Raw genomic sequence first — 22,556 nt, forward strand, 5'->3', positions numbered from 1 at the left:
CTGTGATTGGCTGGTTTTGTGGCACAAATATAACGGTGTAGAGAAAGAGTTGAACGCGCACGGGCAGAAATGTTGAGAGCGCGAGCGACACATTGCGAGCGAGTGCAAATGCAACAACTGAGTGAGAGGGGCTGCTGGTGTGTGTGGATAATAGCAAACACTGAAATACATCTTTTGCACGCAGCAATGAATTTTGTTCACTCAAATTTAGCTTTTCTTCGCTCAAAATAAATTTCTCCTCAAAAATGCAACACTTGCACCTGCAAACTTTTTTTACGTGCGCTCAAATTTTTTTATACGTGCGCTCAGAATAGTGGCACAAAAATAACGCCATAAAAGTGGTAGGAGGAAGGAACCAGCAAGACGGTCATGTGTGCCCAGCGTTCACCGATGCACTTGGGAAGTGAAGTCAAGCCAGCATCATTCAAACGTATGCTACTACAGCTGTTGGTGATGTTGGTTGTTATAGAAAGTAGATGACACAGAAGACGGTCGATACTGCATGTGATGCTGCTGCAGATGGGTGAGAATGCAAAAATGTAAAAATATAACGCTGTGCATTTCAACACGAGAACAGTCTGAGGAACAATGGAAGAAAGAAGTCTGATACACTCTGTTGCCTTTCACATCTTGCAAATGGCAGCAAGTACCATGCCACTCTGCAGACGCTGTTAAATATCAGGCTGAGAAACATCAAAGTTCTAGATTTGATTTGGACCAAACAACTGTAGGTTCTGTAGAAAGAATTGGATCCATGGAAGAACCAGATTCTAGGAGTAGACGGATCTGTTGCTATTAAGGGAGTTTTGACTTCCCACTGTCGCCAAAGTGCTTGTTCATAGCAGTCATATGATTGTTGGGTTTTTCTCTGTATGTGTTATTCTAGGGTCTACTTTACAATATAAAGCACCTTGAGGCGACTGTTGTTGTGATTTGGAGATACATAAATAAAACTGAATTGAGTTGCACTTTTGGTATCTGACACAATGGGACACCTTCAGAACCCGTGATCGGTGGGTGGCTGTAGCTCAGGTGGTAGAGCCTATAAATCAGAAGGTTGGTAGCTCGATCCCTGTCTGCTCAGTTCAGATACTCTTGGGCAAGATATTAACCACAAGCTGTTCTCTAATACGCCCATCAGAGCGCAAATGTTAGATAGAAAGCACTTATCTAGAAACAGCAGAGAAAAAAAGTAACTGTTTGATTGAAGCAAGTTGTGTGGAAAAGTGCTGCATAGAACCAGTCCAGACCGGTTTCACCATCGATCTGTTATTAATATATTTACGGGTCAACATCCAGGTTTTTTCCAACCAAAGCAAACATGTAAAATACTTTATTACTATAAAATAATTAAAGATACAAATCTATACAAAAGTAATGAGCAACAATTTAAAATATGTATAACTGGCTAATGGGAGACAACATTCGATGAATTTATTATCCCTACTCAAGCATCCTCAGTATGACTATTGCTTTAGTGAAGGGTGTTAATGTGGAGAGGGTCCCTACATTTCATTGTGTGTGACAAGTAGTTATATCCTAAGTAGACGTTTGCTGGGGCCCTGCTGGAGTCTCCAGATGCCTGCTGAAAGAAGGAACACAATGTAGACGAGCCCCTGACAGAACAGGGCCCCTCTGAATTATCACTCCACTCCCCCTGGCTAATTAAAATTTTGCTTGTAACTTATGTCAGCCATTTGAAGGCTGACAATTCCCTAACCTCCCCCTCATTTTAATTTGTGGCACGTGTGCATACATTGTTACAAAAAGGAGTGGCAGTGATGCCCAGCACAAATTGAATTGTGTTGTTAAAATTTCTAAATGCTCCTTCTTGGTGGGAAGCTGGCTTTAGAGCTCGTCACTCTGCTGACCACGACTCGATTGATAAATGCCAGGGATTATTTGTCAAAGAAACTAGACTGCCCCCAGTAGGATCCCAATATGGTTCATTTAGACTCCCACCGGGTTTAGACTGCCTGTAGAGAGGAGACGCTACAGAGACCAGTAGTTAACTCTAGGTTGATGCCTGAAGCTTGCTTTCTATACTGGTTAGTGTGCTGCAAAAGGAAATGGCTAATTCCTGTGTAGTGGAATAAATCAGCAGGGAAAGGTTTGCTCTCTCTGTCTGTGTGTGTGTGTGTGTGTGTGTGTGTGTGTGTGTGTGTGTGCGTGTGCGTGTGTGTGTGTGTGTGTGTGTGTGTGTGTGTGTGTGTGCATCTGTGTGTGTCTGTGTGTGTGTGTGTGTGTGTGTGTGTGTGTGTGTGTGTGTGTGTGTGTGCATCTGTGTGTGTCTGTGTGTGTGTGTGCGCGCGCGCGCGTGCGTGCATTGCTGGCATATGTGCTCATGTCTACAACACAGAGAGAAAGGAGAAAATGGAAAGCCAACTAAAAGTAGGAGAAAAATTTGAGAGACAGCGTGTTTATGTGTGTGTGAAGCTAAAGTGCTCTAGAGGAGGAGTGAGGGTGATCAAGGGTTCAGCATGTGATTGGCTCAGCTCAGCTGGAGGAGCTTTTAGTCCATTTCCCAGCAGCCTCTAGGACAGATGCACTGCCCTGAGCCATAATCTGTGTCTTGCTTCAAATGACAAATGGCACAGTGTAGTATATTGCATTATATATTAAGTACCAGCAGTCAGTAAGTTATAAGATCCTGCTGCTGCCTGCAGCACTTGTCGCTCACTAAGCAGACTGTGTTTTACAACAGTCAGTTAGATCCAGACCACAACCTGCTACTAAATCCTGTCCTGTTTAGATGAGTCATTTGTCTTTGGACCTGTGGGAGAACATTGGGCAGTTTTTCTAACCGTTTGAAGCCCTATTTGTAATAACAAACTAAGCAATTGTAATCCCAATTATTATTAGAAAATAATAATAATTTGTTGTCACGGTAAGAATTTATTGTTCGATTTACAGCCGGGCACTTTGTATTTTCTCCAGAAAAATTCTTTTGGCAGGCAACACCTTAATGTTTTTTCTTAAGTCTACATGAAAAAAGATTGGGGTCTGAAAACGACCACACTCAGATTATTCATTTAATGGACATATGAATAAAATCCCAGACACACACAAACATCTCTTATCCAGAATGAGGGCTACATCTCTCAGTATCAGACACAAAAAGATAAAAAGAACAAAACCATTTAAAAACAGTATTAACCAAGCCTGAGCTGCTTGTTCTTTCATGGTGTTTATTTTCATAGTTAGCTGCCTGCAAGACTTTGATGATGTTATCACTGACTGAATGACTGAAATGCCATCAGGTCAAACGGTTCTGGTTCAGTCTGAAGGAGACCATATCCTTTAAAACTATACTTTCCTGGACATAAATGACCTGCCATGTAAAAAGCCACCACACGTGCAGCTTTCTTAGCAAAAACACCACCTACACTTAGACCATACAGCTCTTCTGCACCATCAGTTTAAATCTGAAAAATGATTGTTTTATTTTAAACATATGTAATCCAGTTAATGAATAATGAATCATGTTAATTATACTCTATTTTCCAAAGAGATATATTCTATACAATTATTCTGAATTATGTTATAAACCACATAACATATAAATAATTATAAATAAGTAAAACAATATAATTATGTAAATGGGCAGGAAATAATTTTTATAAATAATACTTACCTCCAGTGGTAATGTGACGAGTCATTTTTGACCAGGACATGTCCTTCAATGCACATATTAAACAAATATGTAAGACTGCTTTCTTCCATTTGTGCAACATCTCTAAAGTTAGAAATATCCTGTCTCAGAGTGACGCTGAAAAACTAGTTCATGCATTTATTACTTCCAGGCTGGACGACTGTAATTCATTATTATCAGGATGTCCTAAAAACTCACTGAAAAGCCTTCAGCTAATCCAAAATGCTGCAGCAAGAGTCCTGACAGGGACTAGAAAGAGAGAGCAGATTTCTCCTGTTTTGGCTTCCTGTTAAATCCAGAATTCAAAATCCTGCTCCTCACATACAAGGTCTTAAACAATCAGGCCCCATCTTATCTTAATGACCTTGTAGTACCATATCACCCTATTAGAGCACTTCACTCTCGCTCTGCAGGCCTACTTGTTGTTCCTAGAGTATTTAAAAGTAGAATGGGAGGCAGAGCCTTCAGTTTTCAGGCCCCTCTTCTGTGGAACCAGCTTCCAGTTTGGATTCAGGAGACAGACACTATCTCTACTTTCAAGATTAGGCTTCAAACTTTCCTTTTTGCTAAAGCATATAGTTAGGGCTGGACCAGGTGACCCTGAATCCTCCCTTAGTTATGCTGCAACAGGTCTTTTCTGCTGTGGTGTAGGTCCCTCCTACGATTCACTCAGTGTTTTCTGTACATTCATCTTGTTCACTCTGTATGTGCTTACACACTTCACTGCGTTTAATGATTAGTTATTATTAATCTCTGACTCTTCCATAGTTTTTTGTCCTGTTTCTCAACCATCATGCCAATAGGTCATGGCAGATGGCCCCGCCCCTCCCCGAGCCTGGTTCTGTCGGGGGTTTCTTCCTGTTAAGAGGGAGTTTTTCCTTCCCACTGTCGCTAAATGTTTCCTCAAAGTGAGTCATTTGGGTTTTCTCTGTATTATTGTAGGATCTTTATCTTAAAATAAAAAACACCTTGTGTCATGGTACTGGGTCTATTACCCCGTGTTTTCTAGTTCTGGACATTATGTTGTTTTTAATATTCTATGTGATTCCTAGGTTCATGGTTATTGTTTCGTCATGTTTAAAGTGTGTTTCATTAGCCTTCAGTTCTTGGTGACCTTAGCTCTCGATCAGTGTCTAATCTTGTCCTGTGTTTAGACGGTCTTGTCTCAGTGGTTACTCTTGTCTCCAAGATACTAACCCCAGGTTGGCCTACTGGTGGTGGTCAGAGGGCCCGGTGGCGCCAGTGTCCGGCAGCCTCGCCTCTGTCAGTGCGCCCCAGGGCGGCTGTGGCTACAATGTAGCTGCCATCACCAGTGTGTGGATGGGTGGATGACTGGATGTAGTGTAAAGCGCTTTGGGGGCCTTAGGGACTGAGTAAAGCGCTATACAAATGCAGGCCATTTACGTCAGAGTCTCTGTCTGTGTGTTTCCTGTCTTATTTTGATAGTCTCTTGTTTGTTCCTGCTGTGTTCCCTTACGTGTCCATGCCCTCGGTACCTGAGTGTGTATTTAAGTCTTTGGTCTCCCTGTGTTCGTTGTCGTATCGTCCACATTAACTGTGTTCGTGTGTGTTGTTCCTTTGTTTTTGCCGAGTCTTAGTTTGTAGTTTATCTTTTGTTTGTTTCTTTTAGTGTTTCTTTGTACTTCATTTTTAGTATCACGGCAAATAAATCTACCTCTTCAGTTTATTTCTCCCACCTCTGACTCCTGCGTTTGGGTCCTACCTTTGTCTGCCGCACAGCGAGCCTTGACCCGTTGAATCGACTGCTGTTATAATTTGGTGTTGTATAAATGAAATTGAATTTTTCTCAATTAAGGACCCAAGAAGGAGAATTGTGCATTTAAACATGTTGGAAACCATTTTAAACAACTTCAGATTCGAAGATCAGAGTTCAAACAAGTCCTATATTCAGATGTGTCACTACTTTCTGAAACTGTCGTCCTCAGATGACAGGATTGGTTAGGATGTTCAGGAACAACCTAGGAACCACCAAGGCTTAAGCCTGTCATGGACTGGTTAATACTTGTACAGCTGCTGTTATTGTGTATATATTTATTTATATTTCTTCATACATTCTTATATAGTTCTATATTGTGTATTTTGTTGTACAGTTATTTTATTTTCAACTTTAATTTATATATTTTATCTTATTCTTTCCCAGTTAAATTTACCCTTCATTCTAATTTGTGTTGTACAGTTATTTCATTTTTAACCTTAATTTATATTTTATTCCTTCTTAGTTAAATTTACCCTTTTTAATTTTTCATATTTATTTCCTATCTTATTCATAGCCTTTTCCTTTTTTTCTTTAGGTCACGAGCAGTTGTCCAAGCATTTCACTACATATCGTACTGTGTATGACTGTGTACGACTGTGTACGTGACAAATAAAAATTTGAATTTGAATTTGAATTTGAATTTGACTGGAACACGCTGAAACACCAGCAGGAGGTGGCTGTAGCTCCTGCCTTGGACAAGGCACTAAAACACTAACCTCAGGTCGCTCTCCGATGCACCCATCGGAGTATGAGTGCACATGAAGAAAGGAAGAGCAAAGAAAAAAGTGCTTCTGCAAATGGGTGAATCAGGCAAGTTGTCTGCTTTTCCACATACATGAACTCAAGTGGCATCCCAGTCCATAGGGTTTAATATCATGTTGTTCCACAATTTGCAGCTATAATGGCAACTTTTCTGGCAAGGCTTTCCTCAAGGTTCAGGAGCATGTTTATGGGAATTTTTAACTATTCTTCCCAATATGTCTGTGAAGGTTCTCAGTCATCCAGGTCATCGTAGTCTAAGGAGCGTGGAAAGAAAAGCGTCTGGACTTCTTTAAGTTGCTTGAAGACGTTTCATTCGAGAAGCTTCTTCAGTTCAAGGGTCAAATGGTGAAAAGTCCCAGATTTAAGCCCTTTGAGAGTCTCTTGGGGGAGACATTATAAATGGCAGACATAAACCTTAGAACTGAAGAAGCCTCTCAGATGAGAGGTGAAACACAACTTAAAGAAGTCCAGACGCTTTTCGTTCCAAGCTCCTTAGACTATTCTTCCAGAATCCCATTTTTGAGGTCAGACACTGATGTTGCACAAGAAGGACACAGTCGCTGCTCTAACTCAAGCCAGTTAAGTTCTTCCATGTGTTTTTGGACTTTGTACAGTGGTGTGCAGTCATGTTGGAACAGGAAGGGGCCATCCCCAAGCTGTACCCACAAAGTTGGGACCATGAAGTTGTCCAAAATGTCTTTGTATGCTGAAGAATTAGTTTCTTCCGGAAAAACACCCCCACACCATAATGGCCTCTCCACCAAACTTTACACTTGGTAGAGCACTTTCAACGTTGCTATTTTTTAGAAAAACAAAACAAAAACAAATATAAAATAAATAAAACTGGAATCTGTTTGTGAGTCTGTATTTACAGTAGTAAAGAAAGAAGAAATATACTTACAGTGAGTAGTCCACACTTTTGGTTTTAGGTGTTAGTTTAGTATTTAGTGGCTGTTCAGGAATTACAGCCATTTTCATAAATAGTCTCCCAATTTAAACTGTAATTTTAAACATAAGGTCCAAAGAGATGTTAGTGCAAGTGATATATCATTGTCTAAGTTCTAGACTTCAGCCAGTCATTGAATGAAAAACATTTGCATCCACGTTTTGGAAAATAACTTAATTTTGAAGTTCTGAAAATGGGGTTTGTGTTTAAAATGGTTGTAATTACTAAAGAGTTAATGCAAACATTTTGTAAAACCTATTAAACCCTAAACCACATGCTGATTATTTTATTTACAATCCACTGTGGTGCTGTGCAGAAGAAAAACGTTATCTTCCTAATTCTAAATACTGCGGCGGTGCCATGCTTTCTTTGCCATGCTTTTAAAATCTTAGAAACGTGTATAAACAAATACTCACACTGGATGTCAGAACCCGACACACTCAGATCTTTTCAGGTGTTTATATGCACCTGCTGCATGTCATTACATGTTGTCTTCTTTCTAACATTGTTTATTATATGTCATTGTCTCTTCTCTTTCTCTTCATCCCATATCCGTCTGTCTGTCTGTCTGTCTGTCTGTCTGTCTGTCTGTCTGTCTGTCTATCGTGTGAGCTTGGTATTTGGAAAACGTGGACTTTTTCTATGCTAGAATCGATTTTGAAATAGTGGCTGCTGAACACAGTAGTACATTTTGTTTGCACTCTGACCATTCGTTTTTGCCATGACCCTAACATGGTGGGGCAGTCTGCTTCACAGCTCTCTTCCAAACAATTAGGCAGAGTTGTTGTCACCTTAGGCTGAAAGGGCACTGCAGGAGTTGAAGGAAGCAGACAAGCAAAGACTTTCTAAAAGAAGGTCCCTCTAGATGGAAAAAGCAGACAGAGATGGCAAGAAAACATGTGACCTACATAAAGGTCACTTCTTGGTCACATGCATTAAAGAACTCTCCGTAGACCTGTGGAAACCTCAAGAGATCCCCGGGATGGACATCTTGTGTTACTCTAGGAAAAACAACAACAAAAAATTCTACAACAAAAGGACTTACATAATGTTCTGTCTATATAAGAACATTTTATAAAAGTACTTATACATTCTTATGGTTGGGTATGTCTGGGATACCTCTACAGTCCAGGAGCCATCACAATGAAAGGGCAGAACTACCTAAGTAGGGGTGGGTTTTGATTATCGATTAAAATCGATTCTGGCTTGGATAACGTGATATCGATTCATTAAAATCCTGAATCGATTTTTTAATATAAATTTATTTTGCCCGAAACGTCAGAATCTCAGGTTGAACCTCACAAAATTTCATCAACCACCAAACAGCTAAAACAGTAAATGAGAGCAGGAACACGGATTCTGCACAAAGACGTAAACACAAAACCCAACCCTCCTTCGACCTCCACCAGTTTGCTTACAGAGCAAATCGGTCCACAGAGGATGCGCTCACCATCACTCGTCTCCGAGTGCTGAGCCATCTAAAGAACAGGAAGAGCGCCATGCTTTTTGCGGACTCAGAGCTCAACACCATAATCCCAGACATCCTCACCACCAAACCGGACCACCTTAAGATCCCTCCTGCCACCTGCTCCTGGATCAAAGATTTCCTAACCAACCAGCCACAATCAGTTCGACTCGACCCTATCACTCAGAACCAGATCCCCACATTGCTGTCTTCTCAGCCCCTCGCCTTAGTTGGGCTCACCTCTGATGGAGATGAGACAGATTACAGGGCGCAGGTAGAGAACTTGTCCCGCTGCTGCGCAGAAGATAACCTGAAGCTGAACGTCCTTAAAACAAAAGAACCCATAATAGACTTCAGGAGGCACAGACAGGTTCACTGCCCTCTCATAACAAATGGATAACAGGTGGAATCTGTCTCCACCTTCAGGTTTCTGGGCACCAACATCTCCACTGATCTCACCTGGACCCACAACACCATCATCCTGGTAAAGAAGGCCCAGCAGTGGCTGCACTTCCCTCGTGTCCTCAGGAAGAACAACCTGGGCTGGAAGCTGCTGCTGGCCTTACTGCCTTGGTGTTTGGTACACAGGGGCCCCTGCTGAGAACAGGAAGGCTGCACAGAGGGTCAATAAAACACTGCCCAAAAAAATCATTGGCTGCCCTCGGCCACCCCTGGAGGACAACGCCAGATCCTGCTATCTCAGAAAAACCAGGGCCATCACAAATGACCCTTTGCACCCCGCCAACCACCTGTTTGACCCGCTCAATCAGGTCCCCCACCTCCAGACTCAGCCTCTTCACCTGAGCCATTTGGACTGTTAACAAACACTATCCCCCCACACCCAGCTCCTGCCCACTTAAATGTGGCCCATGGTCTAAGTAACCCTCATCACTCAGCCCACTCTCATATACAGAATCTGTGCCTTTCTCTTGTTTCATATATATTCTGCCAGTTTCTATATAATTCTTTTGATGGTACATATATCTCATCTGTTTGTTATTTATTCCTGCTGTTTTACTATTTAGATTTTATTCCTGTACATTTCATTGTACATGTACAATGATAAAAGAGGGCTATTCTATTCTATTTTATTCGATTCTATGCCAGCTGGGAAATGATCCAGCTCCAGAGTAATGCTGAACTGAAAGCAGATGGATGGACAGACAGACATATGTAGGCTAAAACCATGTTACATTTGGTATGAAAAACTGGCTGGTGCCTGGATTGAACCTGTATTGCATGAACAAATAACTCCAATAAGACACAGATGTGTTTGAAGCATGTGTCATGCTCATGATGAGTCACTATGGTCCTCTTGTGTGGACTGCATGGATTTTCTTTAGTGATTCAAAGTTAAACCAAAGATATTAAGATGCATGCCAAAACATTTCGCTCAGTATATTCAGGAATAAAAATATAATTTGGATTGCTTTGCAGTCAGAGGAGGAGTCTATTGTTTTGTCTGTAGAGGCTTTTGTCTGTGGCACCACCCTGAGAATCGTGTTTCATGACTCTGTGGTGCCCAGTGCCATTTTATACACTCTTGTGTGCTTAACAACATAATGCTTAATACTAAATATAATAAAATAGCAATAACACACATTGTATGTACATATTATTTATATGTACAATAAATGAGGTCTAGGGTCTCGAGGCGACGGTTGTTATGATTTGGTACCATACACAAAAAACTGAATTCAGTTGCATTGCGGTCTTCCTCAGACTTATTGTGTTTACGGATTGCCCACCATAATCTTTTGCTCATCTTTATTTTCAAATGGCACCATTTGTTCATCTGCACACAATATCTCCAAATAAGTTGTTTCAGCTTCATTTTACTTGCCTGTCAGTTGCAACTTATCCAGAATGTATAAAATCCAGAAAACAAAGATAAATAAATATAAAATGAAATAATTAAATGTTATGTATTTGACTGTCTTTTATGTAGACAACATAATATAAGTGGTGAATATAGTGCTGTGTTTTCAAAATAACCTAATCTCTTTTTTCTGTCATTGGTTCGATAAAAGAAACAGACTGTGAGAAGTTGACTGAAAAGGAAGCGAAGGCTCCAGCTCCGCCCAGTCTAATTCTGTTTGCTGTCAGACAGAGCACCACTGCAATTATCAGACTGAATGGTGCCCGTAGACCATAATTGCTTTGTTTTTTGTAATTATTTCATGAGGCTGTAGTAATTTACTTCATTCTATTAAAATATGCCAATTAGACATTATAATTACAGTTTTCACTGTATCATTTTTTGCTGTCACTGAAAAGATGTAATACTGTTATTAGAGGAGAGCACAAGGACAGTTTAATATTACCATGCTGACTTGCTGCTGTCTCATTTGGAATGAATAAAGATAAGGAAAAAGAATCATGTGCTGTCTTGTAGAAATAAGTAAATATAAATATTACATATTTGTATATTATCATATATAAAGAATGGGTCATTCTCAGGACGCCAGTGGACACCAGTGTGAGATACAATCTGCCCAACGAATCCAGTTGTAAAATTTCTTTGCTACTAAATATTCCAGCTCTGTTAGCGCTATTATAACAAAGCACAAGTGATCAGGAATGACAGCAACTCACAAATGCTAAGCCATGTCACAGACTGGGGTCAGTGAATGCTGAGGCACAGAGGACTAGTAAGAGTCATTGTTTACAGACCTCCAAACTTCATGTGGTCTTCAAATTAGCTCAACAACAATGCCCAAAGAGCTTCATGGAATGGGTTTGCATGGCCAAGCAGCTAGATTTTAGTCAGGTAAAGTATCAGGTGCAGTGGTATAAAGCAGCGGTTCCAAAACCTCAGGGCCACGGACCGGTACCAGTTCATTAGTCGTTTGGTACCGGGCCGCGAGAGTTGAGGCTTGGGTGTGAAATTTATGGTTTTCAGGGTTTTTATCGTTAACTCGGTTTCCCTGGGTCTTTTCCCGTGTTGTAGTTGTGTCTTATTTTGAAAGAAATATTTATGTGTTACCGTAGCGACCAGAGAGCATTAAGGGGCAGAGAGGAGGATGTTACTCTCAGTGTTGTTGGCGCATTTCAGGAGGACACTGCTAAATAAAGTTACACAATTACACAGTGAATTCACGTTTATTATTATATTTACAAAATACCAGTTTCTGTCTTGTTCACATCATTTTATTTTGTTGTATTTATCTGCAACACCTTAAAGGCTGGTTCATGAAAATATTGTCTCACATTAAACCATCCATGGAGCAAAAAAGGTTGGGGACCGCTGGTATAAAGCATGCTGCCACTGGACTCTAGAACCTTGGAGATGCATTCTCTGGAGTGACGAATCATGCTTCTCCATCTGGCAATCGAATGGATGGGTCTGGATTTAGTGGTTGCCAGGAGAACTGTACTGGTCTGACTGCCCTGTGTCAAGTGTAAGTTTGGTAGAGGGTGGATTACGGTGTGAGGTTGTTTTTCAGTGCCTGGGCTCGGCTCCTTAATTCTATGTGAAAGGAACTCTTAGGGCTTCAGCGTACCAAGACATTTTGGGCAATTTCCTTGTCTAAACTTTGTGGGTACAGTTTGGGGATAACCCCTTCCTGTTCCAACACAAAGGCACACCAGTGCATAAAGACATGGATGAGTGAATTTGGTATGGAAAAACTTGACTGGCTTGCACAGAATCCTTACCTTAATCCAAGAGAATACCTCTGGGATGAAGTAGACTGGAAACTGGATGCCTGTAGCTATACCACATGGTGGTCTTTTATCCTTCAAACTCAGGTACTCTACCCGAGTCCTGGGAGCTCGAGTATCCTGTATCATTGCTGTTCCCAGGACTGTGTTTGCTCTTCTGGACAGAGAAGGCTGTTGTTCCTGAGATCTGCTGGAGCAACTCGGCCAGTGTGGGGGTCACTGCCCTGAGCACCCTGATTACCACGGGGACCACTGTTACCTTCACCTTCCACATCTTCTCGAGTTCCTCTCGCACCACTTGGTATTTCTCGAGTTTATCGTGATCCTTCTTCCTGATGTTGCTATCAGTTGGTATAGCTATATCATTCTCTATGGCCATCTTCCTCTGCTTGTCCGATTGGTTAACCATCACCAGTTTGTCCGTCTATATCTGGAAATCCCACAGGATCTTAGCTTGGTCGTCCTCAACCAACGCAGGAGTCATATCCCATTTTCACCTCAGGACCTCCAGATCATACTCGGCACAGATGTTCCTGTATATTATGCTAACCACTTGGTTATGGAGATCAATGCTAGCATCTGTCAACCTACTGTTAGGTGCTGGATTGTCTCTGGGGCATCTTTGCACAGCCTGAACCTGGGGTCTTCCCTGGTGCAGTAGACCCCAGCCTCAATAGATCTTCTGCTTAGAGCTTGTTCCTGTGCTATCATGATTAGCGCCTCTGTGCTGTTTTACAGTCCAGCTTTGTCTAGCAACTGGTTGGATTTTTCAATATCAACCGCTTTTCTATCTACCAGTGGTACATGCCATACAGGAACCATGATGGCTCCTCTTCTTTGCCGGGTTAGGGTAGCCAGTTAAAATAAAGGCTTCTTATTTCATAGTGAAATTTTTCAAGTGCTTTACTCAAAGCACACTCTCGGTTGATTCACTTGCTAATTATATTGACAGTATTCATTCACTGTGTCATTAGGGATTTGCTACCTTAGCTTAGCTCATAGCCAACTCTCTAGTAGCATGGCCTCTTCACCTGTCCCTGCTGCACTTTCCTGCTCAGTGTGTCAGATGTTTAGTTACTCCTCGGCCTCCTTGAGTAATAACGATGGAGGCCTGGCTTTGCACCCTTGAAAAACCTGTAGCTAGCCAGGCTCCTGTAGTCAGTGTAGCCTAAGGTAATGCAGTCACTATTAGCACTCGGTAGATTATTCCAAGCAGCTTCGAAAATAGGATGCCTGCGTGATGGTGAAGAGGAAATGAAAATATTAGATTAAACAGCAGCATGTGGAATACAATTCATTAAAGTAGATGTCTTTCTGAAAGTGCTGTAACTAAGTGTAAGACTATAATTACTCCACTATTATCTTCATCAGTGCCATGTGCCAACTACCTGATCTCTACTCCCAGAGATTGGTTATCCTGGTAACAGTCATACATCTTCACTGCGTATGACCCTGGATACTGTAGCTCCTCTGAAAAAAAAAGCCACAAATCAAAAGTACTATAATATAAAGAAGATCTTAATTTAGCTTCAAAAATCCTTAAGTTCCATTAATTAATGCCTCACTGTTAAATATGATCAACCTATCTCTAATAATGATGAGATGAGATAGCCTTTATTTGTCAGTTGCAGGTCTTTTGCCCACAACCGAGATGACAGACCTTGCCGACCGTACATACAATACAAACATCACATTGGGGAGACAGGTCAGGCTAGGTAGCGAGGAAAAAAAACATCGAAATGTGCAACACAAAAGGATAATACAGGAATGCACAGATATCAACACACCATAGCACAATAAACACAGACAGCAACATGGGAAAGAGTTCCAGTGTGTACATCTGATCTGGGACCGCTGCAATCTTCGACTGCGCCTCCAGCTGACCCGATGTCCACATCATGGGGGAGGTAAGCGTTGGAGGTGGCGTTGGATAGGGAGGGTGATGTGTCAGTGAGTGCTTATCAGTATCAGTATATGTATGTGTGTGTGTGTCCATAGTTCAGCTGAGACAGTGTCCTTCGCCCTGCCAGGCTAAGTAAACAGTCTTCCAGCCAACCCAGGTGGCCTTGTAGGGAATGGGAAGAACAGACTAAACACAGTCGTTATCAGGGTGGTGTTGTTCGGCTCCGGCCTTGAGCTCACAGCTGGCGGCGAAGGGGTAGCCGCATTATGATGGTAATTTTTCTTTTGCAAACAACTCATGAGAATTTCAAGCTGTTTTTAACACTCCGACACTGATCTCTCAATCTCCCGTTAATAGCTGCGAGTTTCTCCGTGATGTTATTAGCCATCGATTCTGTAGTCTTGTTACTCTTTTTGCTCACATAGCAGATTCTGAGACCTCACGACCGCAGCCAACTGATCCGAGATGTAGCTTCCGCCCAGGGTCCTTCAGTATCTGCGCTCAGTCGTAAGCGCCTCCAAGCTCTTAACCATGCTGCCTTCAGTGAGCCCTTTCTGAGAAGTCGCACCTGTCGTTCCAATCCCAGCGGGCAGCCTTGTGGGGGTTTGAACAGCTGGTTCCGCTTTCTTAATTCTCCGATAAGCCAGGGCCAAGCCAGCTCCGATCAGCAAGAACCCTGTTATCATGGTTCCGAATAGGTAGATATCTTCAGCGTCCTCGATCGACAGTCCCGCCAGGCACACGATCCTCTGCCACCCGTCCATCGTGTATCCGGCAGGGAAAGTCCCTCCAGGGCTCTCGGGTTCTCCCGAGCCCAGACTTCTTGTTAAAGGGTGTCAATAGCATTCAGAGACCAGTTGATCAAATCCATAATTCTCTTTTAGGTTTTAGACAGACTGTGAGAGAGTTTTCCAGGGAAAGTAATACAAAAATCAGCTATGTACCACAGGCCTTCAAGCTGGCTGTAGTTAAACCTTTACTCAAAAGCATCTCTAGACCCAGCAGTCTTAGCTAATTATAGGCCAATCTCCAACCTTCCTTTATATCAAACATCCTTGAAAGAGTAGTTGTCAAACAGCTAACAGATCATCTGCAGAGGTTTATTTGAAGAGTTTCAGTCAGGTTTCAGAGCTCATCACAGCACAGAAACAGCTTTAGTGAAGGTTACAAATGATCTTCTTATGGCCTATGACAGTGGACTCATCTCTGTGCTTGTCCTGCCAAATTGCTGGATCGGCGGACAGAGGCGGTTTCTCGCAAGTTAAGTAGATTTTTTTAAGGTTTTTTTTCCCGAAGTCGCAAAAGTATGACGTCAAAACAATGTGATTGGTCACTTGCAATGTTGAACCTGGAACGACATTTATTATGACGATGTGGGAACAACACCGACACAACTAGATCGTGCGTTCCATACTGTCAGGTTTTAGATCTCACCCTGGGTCAACACACCTGAATCCCACAATTAGTTCGTTACCAGGCCTCTGTTGAACTTCAGGACATGTTCCTGGGCTGCATCATCCTGAGGCCGCATTTGTAGACCGATTACGTCACAGCGATGTGCCAAAGGCTGTCCAAATTCGTAGACTCCGACAAATGCGGCGGACAAATGCGGCCTACTTTTCCCCGAATTTGAAGGATGGGTCGGGTGTATCCCAGAATTAATAGCGCGGCCCAGCCAATTCCACTTTCCAACAATGGCGCCCGCTACTAAGTTTTACTATTACTCTTATTACTCTTTCTGGGTCACAAAAGAAACTTTTTAGATATTTTCAGGCAAAAATGTAGCTGTGTAAATTTCAAATATCTGCTCGATTTATCAAGACATCACATATTTGGAAAAGTGCTCTGACAGAAACGTCTGTTACCCACCAGCTCGATAGCACATCGTTTTCAAACCCCCCGCGGTCTTTAAACATGATATCACTCAGGTTAAACATGACATATAAGTCACTTAGATGACTTAAAAATGTTATTGTTTGGCTTTTTCAGTGTTTGATTTGTTCCTGAGTAAATCGGTTTGGCTGACATTAAAGTTATAGTTTTTACACGGCTGAATAAACATCAAACAGAAAACTGATTAAACAAAAGTGTGAGATGGTCAAGAATTAAGCCAGTGTCCTGTTATATTTTAGATTGCAAGGAGCTGAGTTTTGTAAACTCCACCGAGACAGCTGGTGACGCAAATCTAAAGGCTTGCACTTCGGGCCTACCCGGTCTTTGGCAGACACGGCCCACATAGACGGCGAAGGCCGGGTCCTCAGGAGGATACAGCCTATGAATTTGGACACCTTTATTGAGGAGATCATTTAGCCATTTGAATCAGCTGTGCTGGATCAAGGACACCTGCAGGACACTGGAACTTGAGGCCTGGAGTTGGACACCCCAGATTAGAGCGCGCTGTAGGTATAGGGCTTTGGAGTTGACGTCACGCCGCAATGCATTGTGGGAGCACGGCACCATTTTCGGGGTCTACGAATCAAAACAAACATACTGTGTTGGAACGACGATTACAAGATGCTTAAAAGCAGCTCAAAAGAGAATGGACTGTATAGAGACCGATTGCGTCCAGAGGCGAAGCGGCGGTACTTGCAGAAAATAGCGTGCATTGGAAATGTGGACCCGTATGAAATACGGCCGTGGAGTAGAAACCCCGAAGACCAACCGCTATTGACGTAGCCTGATATATTTTCGTACCTTATCTGTGGAGTCAGCGCGTATATGGGCAGAAATCTGCGCCATCAGAAACTGAATTTGAATTAGTCCAATTTGAAATTGAATTTATGGTTTGAAAATGATCATCACTAAATTGAAATTGAATTTTATATTTTGAAAGTGAATTGATTTGCTTTGAAACTGCATTTTATTCTTTAAAAATTCAGCTCTCGAATAATTTCAGTTTCACTTCTCACCATTCAGTTTCAGGTCTACGATTCAATTTCAGTTCCAAAATTCAGTTTTTTGGAACTTAATCCGGTTCCGGTTCAAGCGCAGATTAATAGAACTGCGTTTTACTAGCGGACCGAAAGTGTTACTGACGGGAATCTACAGCATCTTTAGCTGAATTAAGACTTCAGAAGTCATTTGTCATGTCGAATGACCAGCGGATAAACTCTCAGGTTGGTAATAAATGTACTACATGTATAAGAACAAGCGTCATGTTAACAAATGATAGCCGTAAGGTAACTTTTATGCTTATTGCAGCTGCTAGCTAAAAACGCTAATTTAGCGTAATTTGCCCTGAATTCAGCTTTGACAAACAAATATGATCGACTGTTTCTAGTAGAATTCCAAAGTTGTCATCTTGGACCCTCTCAGAGTACCCCCTCTGTATGCTTGCAGAGACCCCTACAGTAGGGAAACATGCAAAACGGTGTCCAAACCTTTGTGTTTTAGCTTTATTTATGTCTTACACAGCATCCCAACTCTTTAGCTAACTTAATAACTTTAGCTAACTTAATAACTTTAGCTAAAGTGAATAGTTAGTCTAATTCATTAGTGCAGCATTACTGGATCACCTCTGTTTGAAGTGATATAATATGATATACAACTATCACTGAAACAGCAAACTTTGTAAATAAGCAAACAACACTTCTCATTCTCTAAACGTTTGGCCACAGCTGTAGATTACACTATCAGTGCTTGTTCACTCTTAACAATAATTACATTTCTAAATTTACTTTGTGCATTTACAGGTAAACAATATCTAATATTTTATCTAAATGACTGCTTTGTCTTTGAAAAGGGTGAAGAGCCTGAGGCCGGTGACAGTCCAGTTCTACTCTAAGTACATCCTTACAGTGGCTCACAGGACAAGGCCACATTCCTGTCCTGCCAGAAGAGAAGACAAACTTCAGAGTCTTCATGCAGTTCAACCACACCTGTCATATTCCATATGACAGGGGTCTCAAACTCCAGTCCTCAAGGGCCAGTGTCATGCAACTTTGCCATGCCCTCGAGGACTGGAGTTTGAGACCCCTGCCGTATGGTGTTCATGCTGTTTTCTACCCCACAGTTACAGCATGTCTGACTGCCTGTTCAGCATATGCAAAAATATATGAATTTAAGCATGTGATGACTAAGGCCTTCCATTATGGTGTTTGTCATCACATGTCACAGACATCTGGATGGTCATTTGGAATAAACAAAACTAAAAACTTGTTACTTCATCTTTTATCTTTTTTTCATATTATTATTATTGTTCTTATTTTACATTTTTCATTGTTAGGCATTAGGTTTATTTGTAGTAGTCCTTTCCAACTTCTTTCCCTCTTCCATGTCACTGTGTCAGCATCTATTTGGGGTTGGGAGTGGAACAGAAAGTAAGGAAATCCAAAGTGCCATTAAAACCAGGAGAGGTTCTTATATTTCAGAAGAAGGGATTAATTCAAAAGAAATTACCTCAATGCCATATTTTATTTAGGAACCCTAGAGAGCACTTTGCAAAATAACACATTCTTATAATTTCACCCTCAGATGAGCCAAGCTACGACTGTCAGGGAAGGTGATGTAGGTACAGAGCATATGAGAGTGGTTAAGTTAATGTCTCTTGTCTAGATGAAGGCACAAGAGGGATCAATGGCAAGGCGTAGAGATTCAGTATCTTCAGTCTTCAGTGGACACTCCATTTCTGGCACAAAACACCTGTAAAAGATGGTCGATTTAGGAGGTGACCCGACAACTTCAGCCTGTCAAACATAGTAATGGAGCAGTATGCTTTAAAAAAAAAAAAATCTAATTAAGCATTCACTCAGTACCCTAAGAATTATTATGGTAGTTAAACACAGTGATAGTTGTATATCATATTATATCACTTCAAACAGAGATGATCCAGTAATGCTGCACTAATGAATTAGACTAACTATTCACTTTAGCTAAAGTGAATAGTTAGCTAAAGAGTTGGGATGCTGTGTAAGACATAAATAAAGCTAAAATACAAAGGTTTGGACACCGTTTTGCATGTTTCCCTACTGTAGGGGTCTCTGCAAGCATACAGAGGGGGTACTCTGAGAGGGTCCAAGATGACAACTTTGGAATTCTACTAGAAACAGTCGATCATATTTGTTTGTCAAAGCTGAATTCAGGGCAAACTACGCTAAATTAGCGTTTTTAGCTAGCAGCTGCAATAAGCATAAAAGTTACCTTACGGCTGTCATTTGTTAACATGACGCTTGTTCTTATACATGTAATACATTTATTACCAACCTGAGAGTTTATCCGCTGGTCATTCGACATGACGAATGACTTCTGAAGTTTTAATTCAGCTAAAGATGCTGTAGATTCCCGTCAGTAACACTTTCGGTCCGCTAGTAAAACGCAGTTCTATTAATCTGCGCTTGAACCGGAACCGGATGTAAGTTCCAAAAAACTGAATTTTGGAACTGAAATTGAATCGTAGACCTGAAACTGAATGGTGAGAAGTGAAACTGAAATTATTCGAGAGCTGAATTTTTAAAGGATCAAATGCAGTTTCAAAGCAAATCAATTCATTTTCAAAATATAAAATTCAATTTCAATTTAGTGATGATCATTTTCAAACCATAAATTCAATTTCAAATTGGACTAATTCAAATTCAGTTTTCAAAAGCATTTATTCAAGTTACAATTCAGATTCAATCTGAGCAATTCAAATTCAAATTTAACTTATTCAAATTCAGTTTCTGATGGCACAGATTTCTGCCCATACGCGTACAAGTTGTCATTCAAACAAAGGTAAGTCAGCTCGAGTACTGCGAATAAAATGCGTTTGATTTCCATCCGAACATTCACATTAGTGCAGCATAAATTCATTCATGAGGGGAAATTACAGTGAGAACATGTGGAGGCTGTTAGAGGGATAACATAGTGAGTTCAGTGCATTGATGTGACATTGTCCTGAAGGATTTAGTTATTCTTTATGGTTAAAGAAATTGCAATGATTTATTCATATTTATTATAAATAATTCTAATTATGCATCTTGCTTCCATATTTGTATCTTGCGTCCCTAAAAATACATTTTATTTTAATTTTATTGTCATGGTCTACGGTGGGTGGCTGGAGTTTCCATTAGGCTCCTGAACTGACCTGGGATCCGCCCCTGGGCAGGGCCAACCTCAGCTCCTGCACACCTGGAGCCTATTGCAGGCTATCAAGCCAGAGGGATTTAAACCACACATCGATGTTCACTCACTGCCAGTTCGTCATCAACCCATGTTGGTAACAGGTCTTGTGTTTCAAGTTCTCGCTGTGATTCATCTTACTAACTAAGACTCTTTCGTGCTACAGTCGCTGTACCCACCCTGGCTCACTCCACCTCCGGACTCGGAATACCTAGTGATCATTTTGGAAATCCCTCTGTGCCTCACCTGCCTGCCCTCCTGCCATCACACTCCATCTGGAGCCCTGGATCTCAGGTCAGCCTTTCCACGCCACTCAGCCTCCCCTGGATCTTCATCATCCCCCTCTCAAACACTCCAGGTCCCTAACTGCAAGTAAGAATTGCTGCTCTTATACTGGCCACTTCTGAGCTGCCTTCACTACCTGCCTAACTTCTATATCCTCTCCCCTCAGTGTGACTGTTCCCCACTCAGCTCCGTTCCACTTCTCAGGCCTCGTTCCCTCGCCCTAGCCACGTTCCCCTGGGCACGCCACACCAAGGCTCCACGTCTCGTCATTTTCTGTCTTTGCCACGTTTCCCTTTTTTTTGTTCCCCTTGCACTTAACCGTAATAAACTATTAAATCATCTACCGTCTCCGCTCTGGGTTCCTGCACCTGGGTCCTATTCAGTACCGGCCATCCGTCGCCGTGACATTTATACATTGATTAATGACCTGCAGAATCTCCTTATCATATTAGGTGATTCATAATTGTCACGTTATGCTTTCTCCATCTCTAAAGTGATGACATCCTTGCATTACATACTTTAGGTTCATTTTCTGCAGGCAGGTTTCTGACAGAACAGGCAGATTTAGAATATAACATGCAGCGCTCTATAGATGGACACATAAAGAAATGCATAGTTACATGTGTGTGCTAACTTTCTAGACACTTTGTTACATTTATGATAAAGTACATAAAACACATTTACGTCGGCCTTGGCTCATAGTTCTTGTCTTTAAATGAACTTTGTCTGTGTGTGTTTCAGGTCCTGCACTCTCAAAGACTGAATGAACCAGCATTGCAGCCATGGGTCACTGTGAGCATCACAGGGAAGGTTGAAGCTGCCCACTGCACCTGTATGGCCGGAGTCACGGAGACCTGCACCCATGTCGCTGCTCTTCTGTTTAATGTAGAAGCAACAGTGTTGATCCGTGGCACAAGGACTGTTACAGATGAACCTGCATACTGGGTTTTGCTGGGCAATGTGACCAAGATACAGCCAGAGGTTGGCCATAAGATGGACTTCTCCTCTTCAGCTGCCCAAAAAAAGGCTCTCAATCAAAACATAAACAGACCATCCGTAGTGACAGGTAAAAGGAGCCGTCCTCAAAACAGAAAAATCCCACCTGCTACTGTGGAGGAGTTGTCACTGCTATTGGATACTTTGCTGGAACACAGTAAAGCTGTGGGTTGTGGGAATGACCCATCATGTTTTATCTAGGGGTCTAGATTTATGCCTGTAGTGCACTGCCATGTAAATAATTTGCATTTACTGAATATGTACTGACTGAGTCCCACTGTTCAAAAGTTGAATAAAGAAACAAACAAATTTTTGCCTGTTTTTTTAAAATTAAAACCACTTTATAGAACATCACATCCGGTACAATGATGATGTCATTTATAGTTTACAAATGACAAAATGTTTACACAAAATCATGACAGTGTTTACATGATATCACCCACTACTAACACGACTTTATTTACTGTATCTTTTGAAAAAATACAGCAATTTATACAGCAAAAGACTTAAGAATATTTAACAGGAGCAGGTTTCATTTTCCCTGGTTTTATTATCACACTGTTCACCAAATGCAGCAAACCTTCACCATCTTATCCAGGAGGGTCACCTCTTCACCCTCACATGGAAGAAGTAATCTGATTGGCATGGTGGTCTGTTTGAAGCAGGTCCCTCGTGTAGCGCTGGAACCCAGTCACGATGTTTCATCCATTTCATGGGCTGGTTTGCTGCAATAATGCCAAATAATTAGCAACTCTATAAATAGAAGGTAGTTCTGCAAAATCACTCAGTAGGATGTTTGTTCTAATTTGCTATGACCTCAGAGCGCATCGAAAATAAAACTAATAGGCTATAAAGAGTGATATGAACATATTTAGAACTTACCGGAATGAAAATGTCCGGAGCACCAACAGATATTTGGAGATGGAAGAGAACTGGATATCAGCTCGTCTCACAGCTGCTCTCCAGGCTAGACGCCTTCGTTTGGTAACATCGATACACGAGCTGCTCATG

The sequence above is a fragment of the Diplotaxodon limnothrissa genome, linkage group LG12, assembly GCF_057381915.1.
Source record: "Diplotaxodon limnothrissa isolate DT_005_m linkage group LG12, D_limnothrissa_male_GT1.1, whole genome shotgun sequence".
In the NCBI taxonomy this organism is placed as follows: domain Eukaryota; kingdom Metazoa; phylum Chordata; class Actinopteri; order Cichliformes; family Cichlidae; genus Diplotaxodon; species Diplotaxodon limnothrissa.